The sequence below is a fragment of the Schistocerca gregaria genome, chromosome 2, assembly GCF_023897955.1.
Source record: "Schistocerca gregaria isolate iqSchGreg1 chromosome 2, iqSchGreg1.2, whole genome shotgun sequence".
NCBI classification, from domain to species: Eukaryota; Metazoa; Arthropoda; class Insecta; order Orthoptera; family Acrididae; genus Schistocerca; species Schistocerca gregaria.
Genome location: NC_064921.1, coordinates 532,496,261 through 532,512,058, shown reverse-complemented (window position 1 = coordinate 532,512,058; position 15,798 = coordinate 532,496,261). Strand labels below are relative to the sequence as shown.

General features: G+C 43.1%; 1 protein-coding gene and 1 pseudogene across 1 annotated transcript in view; one reads left to right on the top strand and one right to left on the bottom strand.

Annotated features, from left to right (window-relative positions):
* The window catches only part of LOC126330513 (inactive rhomboid protein 1-like), a 786,904-nt gene that overhangs the window by 107,651 nt on the left and 663,455 nt on the right, over nucleotides 1-15,798 (top strand). The window lies entirely within an intron of this gene.
* LOC126337302 (5S ribosomal RNA) lies at nucleotides 5,537-5,654 on the bottom strand (annotated as a pseudogene).

The window sequence follows — 15,798 nt, the reverse complement described above, 5'->3', positions numbered from 1 at the left end:
CGGAATGGTAGCAATATAGGAGGAACAGACAGGAGCCAAAAGAGTGAGGCTTGGATGACTTAATTGCCGTTATAGGTGAGTATTAACATATGAACTCCAGTCTCTTTTTGTACTTACCTTCACCTTATTGCTGAATTTAATACATCGCATTTAGTTTTTTTAAGCTTAGCAGACGAATTGGCATGTATTAACCGCCTGAAAGTTGGGCTGTCTCGCCCTACGGCTGCCAGGACGAGTAGAATTAAATACGGAAATATCGTCGATATTTTTCTATGTCTTCGTTTTGCATTGTCTTACGTTTCAGCTCCTAAATGTGTAAACAGTTTGGAGAAAGTTGCATTGCAGGCTAAAGAAATAAAACTATATAAAGAGCTTTCTCTCTGTTTGTTGATGCGTCTGACAATGAGATTCTGGAGTTCTGGTGCACAACTGAAAGTTATGTTCCAGTGTACTGGGACGCTATTTCCCTTAAAAGACGTGAATGATAATGTCTGTGAGTCTATGTATGTAATGAAACGATCACATAGGCTTCATCTGTAGATAAAGCAAACTGAAGGCTTCTTTTTATTGTTAGAATACTGACAACTCCAGTTCATGTTTGGAAATACTTCCACGGTATACGCTGCATTACTGTCGAAGCACGTTGCATTCGATAAGACCATGAGAAGAAAGGTCAGAAGCTTTGAAGTGTAAGTGAGATACTGAGATATTTAAACTCACCTAAAGCATAACAAAGGCCTACTAAAAAAATTCGAAATATTATTTTTAACTGTATTTATGACATCATCACCGGGAACATACTGTCACTGAACGAGATGGCGCAGTGGTTAGCACACTGGACTCGCATTCGAGAGGACGACAGTTCAAACCCCCGTCCGGTCATCCCGATTTAGGTTCTCCGTGATTTCCGCAAATCACTTCAGGCATTTACTGCGATGTTTGCTCTGAAAGGGAACTGCCATCTTCCTCCCCCATCTTCCTTCCCTAATCCAATGGGACCGATGACCTCGCTGTTTGGTCCCCTCCCCCAACTAGCCAACCAACCAACATACTGTTAGTAAAATAAAAAATAAAAAAATCTGTCCCAATCACAAAGCATTTTTATTGACATATGACAGGTTTCGATGCCCTATGCACAGTCATTCAGATACAAAACGGTTGGCTACGAGAAGAATGTCAGTGGAAAATGCAGTATCATAAACAGCAGACCATATATGTTGCATATCGTACTGATCTTCACAGGGACGTGCTGCTCTTAGGCCAAGCATTTTATATTTGATAATGGTGCATGAGGTATTTAAAACTGATCATACGGTAATAAAAATACTCAGCAACCGAGAACTTTTTGTTTTATTGAGATCATTTTTGAAGGCGGAACCGACAAACCTACATCAACCAAAATGCTTCTCTCATTGAAACTTCGAAGATAAATATACACTAAAAACAGCTTGAAAAAACCAACACAACAGAATATTCTACCCATGCTTCTTTCATGAATGAAATTTCCTCAGCAACAAATTCTGAATATTTTGCATGTGGGGGAATGAATGTGTGTTTAAGACGCCCGTACTATATTCCTCAGGGCGACGAGTCTTATTGACCCATTAGTTTAAATCTTGGTTCATAAATCTCAATGTATACAATCTCATTGTCCACAGCGAAAGGCGAAGGCTTTTGCTAAATAACAAATTTAAACTCCTTTATAACTATGATGGCAAGTGTTTCCAAGAAACAGTATTTGCCTGTTAACACTGTAGCTTTTCGGGAACTATACAGCAGAAACGTTTCCACTGAAATTTACCCTCTTCCTAGTTTCGAGATCAGTTCGCAGCAACTCCTGTGTTGTCTAAGACCCATTTCCGTCTGTAATTAATACACCAAGTTTATGCCCGTCTTACCTCTGCGTATATGTCCGCTATCACAGCTACCAACACTCGGAACTCCGCTAATGCGTTCTACAGCTTGAGTCCTACAAATCCGCCACCTCTATCTGCCTCCCTCTCTCTCTCTCTCTCTCTCTCTCTCTCTCTCTCTCTCTCCCCTACATCTCCCCCCCCCCCCGAAACACACACTCGTCTATAATATCTCTATACGCTTTTGGTGTGCACATATCAGTTAGTGACAGGAGACCATTACTGAGGAATAAGACACCTTTGGCAAGCCTATCCGTGAGAGTAGGCAGGGAGGGAAGGCCTTGTGAGCATGACAATGTAATTCCTGGAGCAATTTGAAGCATACGCAGTAGACATGTGACTCACTGCCAATAATAAGTATAATTTTAGGGTGAAACATCCGTAGCGTACTTTGGAGTAGGGTGCTTGGCGAATGATATGTTTTATAAAACAATCGAGACCGAACGATATTATTTTCTAACCCATAATTTTCGGTATTACTTTATCCTTGATTACAGTCCCGCTGAAATTTAGTCTCTAGTGATGAGAGAAACGGCAGTATGGGTTGACATGTAAAATATCGTTCTAGAACAATCGGAGCAATGCACGTGGCGATAAAGGGGGGAAGGAAATGACGTGTCTCCATAATAAAGGAACGTAAAGGACGAATTGAAATAAAATTCAATAGACACGGCTCAATATCCAGGAAAAATATTGCAGGCGTTAATACGTCTCTAAGCGTTGCTGTGAGTGAAACTGCCCCTGGTAAGGATGTGACATTTAAAAAGTAATGTGAGACTGAGATAAATACGTAATCGGGCAGAGTGGAAGGGGAAAAGCAGGAGGTGTAACTGTTTCGGAACACGCACTGCAACCAAGAGATTCTATTTGATGTCAGATTCAATTTGATAAGACACATGTTCTGACTTCCAGTGGATGCTATAAACAATACGCTTACAATGGGGCGACAGTTATTGTAAAAGACGTCATAATTTTAGTCAGAAGGGCGAAGGTGTGTAACTGAGATATACATGGATTTCCGTGCTGAAGAATTGGTTTACTAGTGGGGCGAAAGCAATAGTGGGCGACAACAACCGACAACGGGCAATTGCTCCCGGCTTCTGAAAACATGTGACATCACACAACTTTGTGTATGAGCACGCGGAAACGTAATTCTAATTCAGTGAATAGCCATCTGATTTGCGTATCGGACCTTCATAGAAGCTAAACGCATCCCTTCCTCCTTTCTCCCTTGAACATGTCCTCCGCTGATGGGCACTAGATGTTGGGTTTCTCCAAGATATTCAGTCGGCCAAAATACAATAGCCAGGAGGCTGCAGAACCTGTGACAGAAGAGATGCTAGCAAAGACATCGACACAGATTGAGTATCGTCTATATGTTCTACGAGTAACAAACGAAGCATAGGTAGAAGTGTATTTGTATAATAAAAAAAAACTTTTGAATTCAGATACAATTTTCAACAAACCGCATAGCTGTATGTAGCACTGTTCCTTAGAAATAATATTTTTTAACCAGAGAAAATCTTTACGCTCACTCTGTGTATTAATAAGTGTAAATCAGGTAACAGCGGATAATCAGCTGTTTGATACGTAACGAGATTAGAAACGACAACCAGATCTCCCTCCCAAAATCAATAACCTACCCAAAGAAAGTAAAAAGTGCAAAAATTAGAGATAATGTGACGAGAATATAAGAGAGCACGCTAAAAAGTAGTGCCTCCGATTTTTTAATGTGAAAACCCTTAGCGCTTTTTAAATAAAACAAACGTTATTAACATTCTACATCTTTATGCTTCATATCTACGTAACTGCAGCTCTCTGCCGCTAAAGGGCTCCGAACTGTAGCTTGTAACATGGCAATATGTAACGTAACTATGTCGGTGCAGGAGAATTAGCGTGCTATAATCGAGTTTCGAATTCATTGCTTTCGTCCACGTACAGAGCACATTCTTCAGCATGATAGTGCCAGAAAATACTGGAGACGCCTTCAGTTCACTGTCATGGATCATCCTCCATACAGTCCCGACTTGGTCCCATCCGCTTTTCATTCGTTTCCAAAACTTAAAGAACACCTTTAACGACTTCGCTTTGATAGTAGTTAATCCGTGCAAGCAGAAGTGACGTTGTAGCTCGGTCAAAAACGTCATCATTGCCAGTGATGCTATCAAGAAACTGGTGTCTCGTTGAGAGAAATGCTTTCGTCCACAGTGTGACATGGTTAAGAAATAAATACGTAGATACAGAATAAAATAAGATATAGAATATTAGTAGAGTTTGTTTTATTTTAAAAGTTGTAAGAGTTTTAACATGAAAATTCGGAGGCATCACTTTACAGCACGCCTTCGAAAATAAAATACCCGTTACTACTCCAGAGCAAGCCCATAGCGATTGTGCGCTGCGTTCACGCACACTGGTATTTTCTGTGAGACGAGAAGCTCTTTCATTAGTAGCTGACGGATGTGGTACATTGTCCCGCACACCCCATCTCGCGACATTGGACCTGACGGTCACCGCAGCTACAAAGCCGAAGTGGCGTTCGGATTGCTTTTGCTTCTTGCTAACCTGTTAGACGCCGAGCGCGTGACCTGCAATAACGGTTTCCATCGCTGCCGGCAAGAAACAATCACATCGGAACGTGGGCGAACAGATGCGGTATGAGTAAACGCAGGCCGTTGTTTACTCACATCACGTCGCGCGCGGATGGATGTCGTTATCAGTATCGGGCGGGGACGGCGACTCCACAGATTGCAGTAATTGTTTGCTGCCCTACCGGCGGGAAACAATCACGGACGGCTGGCGTACAGATAGGTGTGGGCGCGCGGGTGCCGGCCGTTGTTTATTCATGTCACATAAGTAAGGGTATTAGCAGAAGAAAGGCGGGCTGTGGGGGCACCTGGAGGGCGGTTCGCGTGGCAAACGCCACTTCATTGCGAGAGCAGCAGGCGAGCCGGCAGCGGCGGCAGCAGCGCGTGTCGCTCGCACGGCGCCGGTGGTAACTCTTGTTCGTGAGATATACACGTTTCAAGACGCCGGTGTCCCACTGCTCGCTATCTCGCGCCCACTTCTTTTCCTATGCAGACCCATGTGTTTCTCCAGTGAGTCGGCGGAGGAAGCTTGCGTGTTTCGAAATTACTGTCGGACTACAAAATTCCATGGAGATTTATTAAGTTTGCCATCCATCACACAGGCAGCAGGAAGCGTACCTCACGAAAAGTAGTTGCAGTATTGAGATAGTGTGCGTCACATAACAATTTGTACTACTAAACGGCTGACCCGATTCATGTTTCATGGACCGTAATCGTGAGTGCAGGTTGCCTACCTAACAGCTCCAAGGGCAACAAAAATTTGATTGCCGATATTTTAGATAATTTTTAAGCGAATCTAAGAAATTAAAATGCTGTCGTAATCATCTTATTTAAAAAAACACTCCGTCTAAAGGCCACAAGTGGCCCATAGAGACCATCCGACAGCCGTGTCATCCTCCGAGGAGGATGCGGATGGGAGGGGCATGGGGTCAGCACACCACTCTCCCGGTCGTTATGATGGTATTCTTGACGAAGCCGCTACTATTCGGCCGAGTAGCTCCTCAATTGGCACCACGAGTCTGAGTGCACCCCGAAAAATGGCAACAGCGCATGGCGGCCTCGATGGTCACCCATCCAAGTGCCGACCACGCCCGACAGCGCTTAACTTTGGTGATCTCACGGGAACCGGTGTATCCACTGCGGCAAGACCGTTGCCAAATTAGCTTATTAAGTTGTATTTTTTCGTAGTATGGATTTAACTCTGTGAGACTAATATTAACATTAAAAACTGTGTACACGTCTTGAGGCATTGTTAACTAACGGCGCGCAAATGCCCAGAATATATGCATCCAATATTTGAGAGTAAGAGCACTTAGTTCTTTACAAAAATCTTTACCCGTTATTTCAAAGTTTACGGATTTTTTTGTCGCTTTCACCCTAACAAAATGATGTAGGTAAAAAGTATATCGCTTACTAGATTTTCGCTGCTCGTGCAGTAAAACTGCCAGATCAGCCACGACGTTTTAACTCACACTCAGGTGAGAAAAGTCGAGGGATAGCGCTATGCACATTTGCAGATGGTGGTCGTATCACCCACACAAGGTATAAAAGGACAGTGTGCTTTGGAAGGTCGGCCGCAGTGCTCTCGCGGTTCTAGGCGCACAGTCCGGAACCGTGCGACTTCTACGGTTGCAGGTTCGAATCCTGCCTCGGGCATGGATGTGTGTGATGTCCTTAGGTTGGTTAGGTTTAAGTAGTTCTAAGTTCTAGGGGACTAATGACCACAGCAGTTGAGTCCCACAGTGCTCAGAGCCATTTGAACCATTTCTTTTCACCACGGACAACGCCATGTCCGACGGCTTTCGATTAACGACCTAGAGCAGCGGCGTTTATGAAGAGTTGTCAGTGCTAACAGACAAACAACAGCGCGTGACAAAACCTTGGAAATCATTGCTGGATGCTCGACGAACATATATGTTAGGTCAGTGCGGCGAAATTTGGCGTTAATAGGCTACGGCAGAGACGAGCAACGCGACTGCCTTTGTTAAAAGCGCGACATCACGTGCAACCTTCTCCTGGTTTCGGCATATCGGCTGGCCCATAGACGACTGCAAAACCGTGGCCTAGTCCGACGAGTCCCAATTTCAATTGGTAAGAGCTGATTCTAGGTTTAGAATGTGGTGCAGATCCACGAACTCATGGATCCAAGTTCTCAACAAGACACCGTGGAAGGTGGTAGTGGCTCCATAATGGTGTGGGCTGTGTTTACATAAGATGTACTGGGTCCTCTTGTCACACTGAACAAATCGTTGACTGCATATAGTTATGTTCGTCTACTTAGTGACTGTTTTCACTCAGCCGGGCGGAGTGGCCGCCATGTCACGGACTGCGCGGCCCCTCCCGCCTGAGGTTCAAGTCCTCTCTCGGGCATGGATGTGTCTGTTAGTTAGTTTAAGTAGTGTGTCAGTCTAGGGAGCGATGATCTCAGAAGTTTGGTCCTTTAGGAATTCACATACATCTGAACATTCTTTATTTCCAGTCATTCATGGATTTTATGTTTCCACACAACGATGGAATTTTTATGGATGACAGTGTGCCATGTCACCGGGCCACAGCTGTTCGCGAGTGTTTTGAAGAACATTCTGGGCAATTCGAGTGAATTATTTGGCCAGCCAGGCCACCCAACATGAATCCCATTGAATGTTTATGGGACATAATCGAGAGGTCAGTTCGTGCACAAAATCCTGCACCGGCAATACTTTCGCAGTCATGGACAAGTACAGAGGCAGCATGTCTCAGTAGTTCTGCAGTTAACTTCGCGGAATCCGTGACCGGTCAAGTTTCTGCACTACTCGGGCCAAAAGGAGGTCCAATACTATATTAGGAGGTATCTCATGGACTTTGTCAGCTCGTTGTATTACTTCTTTCATGCTAACGCTATTCGCAATGCATTTTGTAGACACAATCCACATACACCAGTGAATGTCCTTGCATGATTTATGCCATTGTACAACACATGGTTCAGGAGATATGACGTCATAACTATTGTGATTCTTCAAAAATTAGCTTTTGCTTATAACGGAACGTCAATTTCACATGCTTTATTCATCCAGTGTTTGATAATGAGAGCACTTAGCGATTTCCAATAAAACTTTAACATAATTTCAATCCTTCTTCTCGGTTATATGCTAAACACTAGGTGCTTTAAAACATTAACTCATTTGTAAAATAATCATACATTTTACGTTTTCGGGTGTTTATGGCATCAAATGAAACAGAAACAGTATTAGGAAGATCATGAGAAGAAATTAACCATCATTTATTAAAGGAATGTTGATAATAAATATTCGACTATATTTTGACCAGAAGCTGGTGGCACTAAAGTAAAAGTTATGAACACTAGGTCAGCGAACGTTGCCTAACTGATGTAGTAATTGGTCAGTGTGTTATGATGTTTGTGATAGTTTCTAAGTGACACTCGGAGTTGACTGTGGCAACTTGAGGATGCTGGTGACGCGTCATTAACTGCGACTGGAATTGGCCGACTGATGGCGTGCGGCCGCTTAAATCTGCGGTTGGTAAAACAATGTTCATATGCGAAGTACTACACGGATGAAGGAGTAGTTCCTGCTGTCAGCGCCCTCTGTGACATCTGACTAAGTGAGAGTGGAAGCATAATGCCGTTGCTGCTACGTGCGTCGTACGTGGCAACTGGTGATAACCCAGTGGCGTCAGTCTGGAGACTGCCAAGCGTTTGGCGTTTGCCGTTTACTCCGTAAGACAACTGACGCAGCAAAATTCTTTATTGCATTTCCCAGACTTAGAACACATAGCCGGCCGGAGTGGCCGAGCGGTTTTAGGCGCTACAGTCTGGAACCGCGCGACAACTACGGTCGCAGGTTCGAATCCTGCCTCGGGAATGGATGTGTGTGATATCCTTAGTTTAGTTAGCTTTAAGTAGTTCTAAGTTCTAGGGCATTGATGACCTCAACGGTTAAGTCCCATAGTGCTCAGAGCCTTTTTAATTTTTTAAAAAATAAACGAAAAATGAACTAAAAGCTATTTACTGTCACTCAATAAAAAGCAGTTATCGGAACGACAATAATAGTCGACGTTAATAGAGCGGAATCAACTACATGGATCTCACGATGCAAAAAACGATCGAATGTTTCCGTTCAGAACTAAACGCACCGTGGATCGCGCGAATTAAAATGTCGCTCCCAAAAGTCCAGAGGGGTGCAAACGTTGTTTCAGACCGTTAACGTTGATGGCTGGAGATAGGTTCAACTCTGAAAGTGAAGTACCAGTGTGCTAATGCGAATCGTACTTCTCATGCCCGTGAAATACTCTAACCGCGACTTACCAAAGGCTGTAAAATGTGAACATATATGCCTGCCGGGTACGTAGTCGGTAAAGCAATTTTCAGCACGAATTATTTACTTTCCGCCGAAATAAATAGCCGAGTAATTGTTTAAGAGCTACATTCAAATGAATTTTAATTAATCGACATCATAACATCTTTTCAGTAAAACGGAATACAAACAGTCGCTAAAATTTGTCAGTGTTCCTTTCTTTCTCACGTGCCCCTAAGGTAACTTTCATGTTCAACTTTCTACTTCCAGCGATGTTGTTGTTGTTGTGGTCTTCAGTCCTTAGACTGGTTTGATGCAGCTCTCCATGCTACTCTACCTTGTGCAAGCTTCTTCATCTCCCAGTACTTACTGCAACCTACATCCTTCTGAATCTGCTTAGTGTATTCATCTCTTGGGCTCCCTCTACGATTTTTACTCTCCACACTGCCCTCCAATGCCAAATTTGTGATCCCTTGATGCCTCAAAACATGTCGTACCAACCAGTCCCTCCTTTTTGTCAAGTTGTGCCACAAACTCCCCTTCCCCCGATTCTATTCAATACCTCCTCATTAGTTATGTGATCTACCCATCTAATCTTCAGCATTCTTCTGTAGCACCACATTTCGAAAGCTTCTATTCTTTTCTTGCCAAACTATTTATCATCCATGTTTCCAGCGATCCATCAGCTTAATTAGCTATTTGGTTATTGCATCTGAAACAATTTAATCCATAGCAATACATTAATCAGTTTCAAATGATGAAAAGGAGGTATAGTCTACTCTGCGCATATTAATTGAATATTCATAATGGTTATTATTACTTTAGCGTACCAATTGACCTCTCTTCACGTATCCTGCGGGTTTGGCTACTCCCAGGGGATATGTGTACCCTGGCTGTATACCACAGCTTTAATTCAAGTAACCAAAGTACCAAAGACTGGTTTCGCTCCAAAGAATGAATTATTATCCCAGTCAACTAATATAATACACTTCGCACTGGTTTCAGTTGGATGAACAAATATATTGTTCAATCGACAGAAGTACTACGGACTGGTTGCACATGCCGAGAAAGAAAGAATACTTTAGCCAATATGGAAAAGTACAACACACTCTGACGACTATTTTCATTAGGTAGCTCCCACAGACTAGTTTCATCCGAAAGAATGAAATGAATAATCCAATCAATACGTAGAACTACAACCGACTGAGGTGATTATTTCTATTCGGTTGTTCCCAAGCTTAAATCTGAGGTTGCTTGGATCTGATGAGCGAAACCGGTCAAAATCAATAACATAATGTGCGACCTGTAGCTGTGTTCCCGGCGATGGCTGCCTTTGCTAAGGTGACAGGTTTTTATCTACTCAAGACCGAGCGTTAGGGAAATGCTGAAAATCGTGGATTTCCAGGCGCTTCAAGATAAGCGCCAATTATCATGCAACAGCCTACGTATTAAGTTTCAGGTACTAGTGCTGAGAAATTGGGGAATATGCTACTGCCTCCCGCGTCGAATGCGAGAGAAGAGCAGAACGAGTACCGTGATCAGTCATCCTTCCTGTGCTTCTCACGCGAATGAAATTATTAGACACCCTAAATACGTTGTGAAATAGGAAATACCCTCTGTATGCCCTCAAGAATGGCCGGTCTGAATGGCCGAGCGGTTTTAGGCGCTACTGTCTGGAACCGCGCTGCTGCTACGGTCGTAGGTTCGAATCCTGCCTCGGGCATGGATGTTTGTGATGTCCTTACGTTAGTTAGGCTTACGTAGTTCTAAGTTCTAGGGGACTGATGACCTCAGAAGTTAAGGCCCATAGTGCTCAGAGCCATTTGAACCCTATAGTGTTCAGAGCCATTTGAACCCTTCAGAATGGTTTGTGGAGTAAATAAGCCAACGTAGATGCAGATGCACGCACTTGCTCTTTGATGACCCAAGGTTGTTCGGGTAAGGACACTGATCTATGATGGCCATACTTGTCACGTTTACGTTGCTCAGTACTGCAACATACTAGGCAGTATTGCAGAGGTAGTGAGCGATGATGAGTTTGGTAGTAAACTGTCACCTTATCAATGCTTCCATTGCAAATTCCTAGAAAGGCATCAACCTTTTCTTAATTCATCAACGTTACACGACTATGACCAACACAAGGATCTTTCATCGAAAGGTGAATGCCTCACTGAAGAACTGGATAGTTACAGTTACACTCCGAAAAGGACAAGATGGGCTGACTCCCATACTCTACGTATTTTTTGCATCTTTAGCATTAATTTAGAGTCACATTAATTTAGAATGTCACATTAATGTTGGTTGCAAATTATATTGCTCCTTAAGTTTTACACAGCACCAAGCGGACCGTAAATCGCGAGGTATTCTTAAATTTTCGCGTGTCAGATGTGCTGTCTTACTCACTAAAGCCCATCTCGGAAGGACTGAATGCACGAGCAAGCAAAATATACATCTGGTTTCTACATTAGCTGCGTTCAACGTAACGTTTTCATAGAAATACACTGCGTTTTAAATATAAAATTATTCCACTCCTCTTACAGGAATTTATTCGACTGTGGAGTGACTCCTAACGCTTTCCACGTTTGTTCAGTAGTTGAACATTATATTTATGTTTCCTTTTCCTTACGTTAAAGAAAACTCGTCTCTCGCGTTGGTGCTTGGACATCTTGACTCATTAGTGAAGAGCTTATAGGAGAAGCTAAGTGTTGCTTGACGGATGAAATAGCAAGAATTATACGTCGTATTTTGTATGATCTGCAGAATCACTGAATGACGTTTGTCGACACGGGTTCGTATCCTCTGTCCGTTCCTCTAGCCATTGTGTCTAACACCTCTAAATTTTCAACGTCAATTTTAAACATCCCGTGTCATGTTAACATCCGCCTATGTGAGCGTACGTTTCCTGCTTTTGTAATCTCCTATCTTCACTACTAATATTACGATAGACGTTGATAAATGAGTTACCATCGCAGAAGGCTGTCTCTCAATAGTAGTGGCATACCTGACTCTCGAATCGACTAAGACGACAAATTTAGTACGCTGATAGAGAATAGTTGCTGACAAAATTGACATTGTAATCACCTTGCTGAGATTAGGAGCCTCTGTTGCAGTTTCGTACCGTACTTGCGAACTAAATTTGGTTTATAGAAAGAAAAACCTCCTCCTACTAAATACAATGTTTGCTTTTTTCGTATGTTTTTAACCCACAAATGTTTTGGCACCCCCGCCATTTATTGCGGTAAAATATTATTAAAAATGATATTTTAGAGAAATAAATAACAACACCCACAGTTGATGTAAAAATGTCGAAGGATGTGTGGATTGGAAATACATTAACAATGAAAACCATTGTGTTCTGCAGAAGGCTGAGGTTTTCTATAAATCAAATTTGCATTACCTTACATGGTTTTAGAAATTCAAATTCTGAATAAAAATAAATACGCTACAAGCCGTATTTGTGTTATATTACAATTGTATGTCGGTGAACGGTGACATTTTTTCAAGTGTGGCGCTGTAGTATTCTATTACAAATGACTGGCAGTATCTTGTGTCCGTCCAAGACAAGTGACGCCTTTCACCAGCGTACGAGAGGGAGTTCCCTCCCCACACACAACTCATATTTCAGAGTGGCGGCGCTGTGACATAAAAAAAAAAAGAAAGACAGTCCCACCGCTGCCGCACTGCGGGTGGACGTCTATTGAAACTGCAAGCTATAATTCCGTGCTATCGTTTGAACAAGACCAACAGAACTCTGGCTTTATTTTGACACACGAACTCAGTGTGTGAGAACAGTAAGATTGCTATATTTTCACTACGAACATCCGTTTACAACAAATAATGGGGCGGACATGGTGAAGTCTGCAGTATTTCTGAAAATGTCTAAGTTTATCCAGAGGGGCTGATGGCTAAGCCCCTGAAACTCACTGGCGTTAAAGGCCGTGATTCCTTCTGCATACATCACTTATAATTGAGGCGGCAGCACACGCTTGCTACACAAACGTTTGAGAATAGGGTCTATCTGTAGAAATACGTGGGTTTGTCCTTTTATGTTGCAAGAAGGAAAAATTTGAAACGTAGTCCAACCACTACTGACTTCTTTCTGCTTCGTACTTTCAAGATGAAGCAGAAGGCTTCTAGGAGATATGCTGGTCCCTGATCATATATAATGTTGTCAGAACATTTCGTTAGCATTTTACCTGAATTAATTACTCTGTACATTTCGTTGCAAGGTATAACTTAACATCGGAATGCGCTTTATTACATAGGCTTTTCTTACTTACTCTATACTGTTCCAACTTAGTATGTCAGACCCATCTCTGAAAGGTCTAGTTTGCCATTTCCCTTCGCTCTCTCTCTTCCAGGTTCCGCGGACGCTCTTCTGAGAAAACTGCAGATATAGGGACGACATAATGGACAGAAAGCTTAAGGGAAACAATACGCTACAGCCTTTCTTATGGAAGATCGCTGCTTGCTGGGAGCATTTACCACGCAGCGGTAGCTTTATGCAGTGTTTGTGGCAGTAACAGGGACTCATTAGCGACAATAATTTGGTTGTTGGCATAGCGAAAGATGAGGTGGTAGGTGTGGACCTGTGAACGTAGAATATTCACATTTCGAATACTCTTACCAGTTCTGTCAACAGCTAAAAAATTATCCAGACGGCTTTTCAAGACAGTTACAACAAGAGTAACATTTTATGTATTGTCTAGCCGTAGATAGTTAAACAGATGAAGTTTCGAAGCTACATTCTTAATGAAACCTCTATGGAAGCACACTGAGGGTAACGTATAGACAACTTCTGTCTACTTCATGTAATGCGCTGCCACATATCAATTTTCGTCCTGATATTTTATCAAACGAAAATCATAATTTAAGTAAAACACTGTTACAATTTAAAAGAAATATTAGGCAAAATATCATCCAGTATGAAGCTGTTTTTGTGATCTGTATGCCTCTGGTCCGTAATTATCTCGGAACGTCAGAAGGGACTTTAATGTCTGCGTGTGCTGTCAGAGATCGAGGGCAACGTGGACAAGCCCATTCAACAACAGCACGGGTAGAGTTATACTGGGGCGGTTGATAACATTTCCAGGATACCCGGCAGTGGTCCTTGCTAAGCTGCAAACCAGATGCGCCGGTAGAACTCAGTGGGCTTGTTGCATCGTTGGCAGTCCATGCCAGAGATCCAGAGATGAGCGAATAGCGAGAAAGCAGCACCAACGTGCAGTTTTATTAGCACAGGCAGTTTGCTTAAAAGGTGGAGTGCTCGATTTTATAAGGGCATCATTGGTAGTGAACTTGCGTCCCAAGTTAAAATTGCCTGATGCATCGAGGATCAAAACCCAGTTTCCGCACTCCAATCGCGACACTCTTGGAATGAAATCCGCCCAACGTCCATCAAAACATTAGCCTCCAGTTATAGTACCATTCTTACTTAATCTTATTCAGGTACCACAATTCCGGTTATGAAGTTAAAATAGGTTCTACTGTGCAACATAGCTTAACAAAACAATGAAACTGGTATAGGCATGCGTATTCAAATACAGAGATACGTAAACGGGCAGAATACGGCGTTGCCGTTGGCAACGCCTATACAAGACAGCAAGTGTCTGGCGCAGTTGTTAGGCCGGTTACTGCTATTACGGTGGCGAGTTATCAACATTTAAGTGAGTCTGAACCTGGTGTTACAGTCGGCGTACGAGCGGTGGGACACAGCATCTCCAAGATAGCGACGGAATGGGGATTTCCCCGTACGACCATTTCACGAGTTACCGTGAATACCAGCAATCCGGTATAACATCAAATCTACGATCGCTGAGACCCGAAAAAGATCCTGCAAAAATGGGGCCAACGACGAGAGAAGAGAGCCGTTGAATGTGACAGAAGTGCAATTTTTCCCCAAATTGCTGCAGATTTCAGTGCTGGGCCATCAAAACGTGCGAACCATTCAACGAAACATCATCGATATGGGCTTTCGGAGACCCAATCGTGTACCCTTGACGACTGCACGACACACAGTTTTACACTTTGCCTGGGCCTGTCAACATCGACATTGCGCTGTTGATAACTGGAAACATGTCGCCCGATCGGTCGAGTCTCGTTTCGAATTGTATCGAGCGGATGGACGTGTACGGGTATGGGGACATGCGAGTCAGCAGAGCACTGTTCGAGCTGGTGGGGGCTCTATAATGGTTTGTGCGTGTGCAGTTGGAGTGATATGAGACGCCTGATATGTACGCGTACTGTATGATCACTTGCATCTATTTATGTCAATTGTGCATTCTGACGAACTTGGGAGATTCCAGCAGGATAATGCGACACCACACTCATATAGAACTGCTACAGAATGGCTGCAAGAACACTCTTCTGAGTTTAGACTCTTCAGCTGGAAACCAGACTCCACAGAAATGAACATTATTGAGCATATCTGGGATGCCTTGGAACGTACTGTTCAGAAGACATCTCTACCCCTCGTACTCTTACTGATTTGTGGACAGCCCCGTGGGATTCATGGGCAGCCCTGCAGGATTCATGGTGTCAGTTCCCTGCAGCACTACTTCAGACATTAGTCGAGTTCATGCCACGTCGTGTTGCACCACTTCTGCATATTCACGGGGGCCCTACATGATATTAGGCAGGTGTACCAGTTTCTTTGGCTCTTCGGTGTATATGTTTTTATAATTATGTTTCACAACAGTGAAAGTATTCCAATGACTTCTGCAACAAATGAGAATCGCAGGAATATCCGTTAAAAAACTAATACCCTGTAATTAACCATACCTTAGTCAAGTGACAAAGGACAACTGATCTCTATATGTAATATTTTATCTATTCGTCTCAGTTACTAAGTGGACAATATTACAGAAAATTTTCATAAAAATATAACTAAACATGACACTTGCTGCGCATAATACTGTGAATAATATGCTGTAGGTACGCCCGCCTGGCTAGCCGCGCGATCTAACGCACTGCTTCCTGAGCGGGAAGGCGTGCCAGTCCCCAGCACGC